This window comes from Pleurodeles waltl, chromosome 12 (genome assembly GCF_031143425.1).
Source record: "Pleurodeles waltl isolate 20211129_DDA chromosome 12, aPleWal1.hap1.20221129, whole genome shotgun sequence".
Lineage (NCBI taxonomy): Eukaryota > Metazoa > Chordata > Amphibia > Caudata > Salamandridae > Pleurodeles > Pleurodeles waltl.
The window spans coordinates 111395871-111400289 of NC_090451.1; the positions used below are offsets into that span (position 1 = coordinate 111395871).

The following is a 4419-nucleotide window of genomic DNA, read 5'->3' on the forward strand; positions in this document are numbered from 1 at the left end:
AATGCTGTTCACATTTGTTGCAGCTACACAGTTCATTCTCATTGCATTTTCCCAATTTTTGCTTTGTGAAAATGTCCTCTTCTTTAGGGGGAACGTAAGCGTACGATCTCTTGTATACTTTCAAGTATACTTCTTCTGTCAGCTTCCAGCTATTTAATTTGTTAGTTTCAGGGTCATTTAAACATCCTTCTTTGCTAGTGGTCAGTCATGCCTCCTTGTCCCTCCTTCTGTGTGTGAGCAGGGACCAACTGCTGTATATTTATGCTTTGTCTTGTTTATTTGGTCTGTAGGGGACTTTTTTTTACTTTATTTCCTGCTCCTTTCCAGGGAAGCTTCCCTTTTCATTTTGCAGAGCATTCTTGCTCTGAGATTAGCTGTAAACAAGGCTTATATCAGGCTGATGTCTTGGTCACTTTTGGTCTTTGTGGGCTCTCTGCACCCTCTCTCAGCTGCATGGCTCCCACCCTTCCTTGGCTTGGATTTTCTTTGCCAGGTTTGCCTGCCTGTGGTCCGTGGTGCTGAGAGCAAGGGCAGAGAATTGCTTGTAATTGCTTACAGCCTAGACACCCAGCTCTACCAGGGCTGCGCTATTCTTAGAGACAGTTTTCACTTCTGCTCCATACTGAGATCCCACTTGCAGTTCAGTCAGTGCACCTCAGTTCACACACTCCAAGCCTTCAGCTCTGCCAGTGCCTGAACCCCACACATGATGTCTGCCAGAGCATCTCAGTTTTTCCAGTCAGTACACGCTGCTGTTCCAGTAATGGCAACTCGTGTGCAGTTCCAGCACTGCACCTCAGTTCACAAACTCTAAGCCCTCAGCCATGCCAGTGTCTGGAGCCCCACACATCGTGCCTACCAGAGCACCTCAGTTCTTGTGTGGCTGCTGTGATTTTATCATAATTATAGATTAGCGGCATTTGCCAATTAATCAATCATCTGGTGCACAATTTGTAGATTTTACCCCCCAAAAAAATCTTTCTCGCTTAAACGGTCCAAAAGTTACTACAAATGCAGCAACATGTGTTGCAGCGCAGTGGAAGGCCCTTTGCAAAACTGCTCTGATCACCTTTCTGTTGCTTATTGCTATATTTGGGTGTTAAAATGGGCCTATTGAGGTGCAGCCAATGAACAGACAGTATTACTAAGTTTAAAAATGACGAAATAATAGAGAAATACTATTATAAAAACGTGCCACATTATGACGCATAATTTGCCGCACAACTTCTTGAACCCTGTCGCATAGCTTGGCCCTCTCCTGCAGCATAACTCTAGTGGCCCAGCATATAATACAGATACAACACTGCCTAGCAAGGAACATCATTTAAATTGGTCTGCTTGCAGAGAGTGTAGATTAAGCAAAAATTAAAACAAACAAAAAGTAAACGAAACACGTTATGGTGATGTGGAGGTATGAAACTCATGATCGTGAACTTACCAGCCCTGCCTACCACCGAGCTCACGTGCACCTCCTAGCTGAAACGCTTTTTCTGAATCTTTTCTCCAGTCATCTACTTGTTTTGGCTTGAAGCAGGAAGGGTAGGCAAGCTGCAAGCACAGTCCTTTGAAATTAGACATTTTAGAGGGAGGGCACAACGAGGTATTTTCACCACTGTGGGGATCAAACTATGGCGTCATAAACACCAGACTCTAACCGACTGAGCTAACCAACCTTGGTCATGTGGCGTCTTCTCGTGACACCGAAAGGGAGGATGTACAACACACAAAACGCTTCACATTGAAGAAAACACTACAACGGAGATGCGTGGAGGCGATGTGTTGTATCGACTGGTCACACGTTTTGAGGTCACGGGGCACTGGTTACATTGCCTCTCAGTGACATCACTTCCTCTGAGGGACAGGTTTACTTATAAAATGGTCTCTTAACGACAATACATCACAGCTTCTGATTGGCAGGTTTAGTGACATCATTGTTTCTGATTCTTAGTGACTTCACGGCCTCTTGTTGATAGATTTAGTGACAAGAGGTCTTTCACCCGCAGGGGCCAGGCTGCATCTCTGTGGTAGGATCATTTATACCAGTACCTGTTGGTGGCCTGTAGGTGACCGGTTTTAAAGTTAGTGACTGATTTTTAAAAGCCAGTCGCATCAGTGCCTCGTAGTCAGTGTCAGTTACCCATCTGTGCTCAGTGACATAATGTTCTCCTAAACAACACGGCCCAGCACACACTGCATAAAGATTGGTTTCAGCGTGTCCGTGTTAGTAACTGCGAAGACGCTCCAGGTAGAGATGGGGCGTGGTATACTCGCCAAATGACAGAGATTTTGTGCCTCGTCATATCACCCTCATCATTTCGTTGGTATTGTGCACAATCGCAGCCCATAGCAGTAACACAAGATACATATCTGACACAACGTTATATACATCAACGAGGTGGCCGAGTGGTTAAGGCGATGGACTGCTAATCCATTGTGCACGCTGGGTTCGAATCCCACCCTCGTCGGAACTTCTGCTTTAGTTTACATTAAATATTGATGAATAACAACTTTCCATGTGACTGAAAAAAGACGAAAAGCCAACAATTAAAGCTTGTCTAATCAAACCCCCAGCCCCTCCTTAAAGTGGTGCAAACACCTTCTTGCTATTTTGGCCTAATCACTCAAACTGTGCCTAAAACAACAACAGTAAAACCCCCTGTAGTGTCATCTGATGCTCCTGAAAATAGAACCGATGTCCTTGGACTGAGTTTACGCTGGACGTGATCTTGCAGTTTTAGTTCGACCTATGTATAAAAAAATGCATATAGCGCGAACCGTGGCCGAAGGTATCAGGTATCGGAGCGCACCAGTTCCATTACCCCCTAGGCTGGTTCATTTTAGCAACAGGTGTGATTTGCTCGGCATCACAGTATGGTGAGTCCACGCCGAGAAAATCAATCCATTCGCCGCACTTTAACTCTATCTTCCATTCACTGCTGTACATTTTCTTCTTAATTGTCAACCTTATTCTTACTGTGCTTTGGGACTCTGCACTCCAGTAAGGGTTGAAACCCATGCATGGCATGTGACTCGTGTCACGCTCGGAAAAAGACGCGGTGCACATGCTGGGCCTAAACAGTTGCAAAGCTTAAGATCAGAAATGCACATGTGGAACTTTGGTGCTCTGAGAATTAGAATTTATTTTACATACTCTGCCCGCGTTATGTCACCAAGCGAAGGCAAATGTAGTGTGTAAACAAAGAAGAGTGTACAACTAAAAAGCCTTCACACTTGCCTAGTATGTGGACTACGTGGATACAAGTTTTAGTTAACAATGTAGCACCATGTTAGTGTTTCAGATGAGGGCGCCACGATGAGCAGTAGGCGCTGAATGTGGCAGCCATGGAGCTCTAGCAGCAGGCACCAGGCGAGAGGTATGACGAAAGGGCTCACATACAGCCAAGAACCGCAGTTCGTGTATGTCCACTTACGCCAGAACACGCATGTCCCACGCGTCTCAGATACCAGGTGGCTCATTGTAGTACACGTGCATCATTACGTATTTACACAGTCACTTCTTCACGTGGTGAGCATTTGATTGGAAGGTCTTATCTGCATATGACGTTGCCCTCGTGGCTAATTGTGGAGCTTTAGAGACCCCCTTATATGTGAGTAGAGTGCACCCTGATCAGTATGTGGCCATCACGTGTCTGCAGGCGGCAGTGCACACATGCATGTCTGTTTGGAATTATATCAATCATTGGCAGTCTTATCATACCTGTGTATGTCATAATCTTCCATGGCATACCATCCCTGCCATAAAGAGCCCCCCGTGTGGCATCCATTGCGTCACGCATGACAGGCGCGAGATTGCTTCCGATGTTCCTCTAACCGTCCTGTCTGCAGAAGCGTAAAAGATTAATTTTATTCAACGGGCGCCTCAAACCCAACCTGCTGTGATGGCAGAGCTGAGAGACTGTCTTCTCGGCCTTTTAGGTTGTTGGCAATTGCTATCATGTTTATTTTGTTCCATGACGTGTCTTTAAATTTTTGGTTTTCTCTGTAATGGATATTTTTTAACATACACACTGATCAGGGATATAATGATCATGTCTTACTCAGCGCTATGCAAAATTATGTAAATAACAAATAAAAAAATGACAGGTTTTGGTGAGGCAAAGGAAGTAAGCGTCGAGCACCGTTGTTAATCACACTCTCACCGGAGGACACTGCCTCATTTCTGGCCAGATTAAGCATACCACAGGCAGCCCAAATATGATATGGAACAAAGTTCCACTTCTGCATTAAATGAAAATAACCTTAGAGTTCTGTGCCATTACATAGACACTTGGACTCTGACATGCTGACTACATATGTTCATAGAACTCACCAATGGCTTTCATCTTTATAACGCACAACTGGTGGTGCCCATATGTATGGAGCAAGAAACCATGAAGGATTAGAGGTCAGCTGTGCTGG

At 44.9% G+C, this 4419-nt stretch overlaps 1 non-coding gene across 1 annotated transcript; it reads left to right on the forward strand.

The window, feature by feature from the left end:
- The first annotated feature begins 2389 nt into the window (after positions 1-2389).
- Positions 2390-2465, forward strand: TRNAS-GCU (transfer RNA serine (anticodon GCU)). The gene has a single exon. It is a non-coding gene; the product is annotated as a tRNA-Ser (tRNA).
- Positions 2466-4419: the final 1954 nt, after the last annotated feature.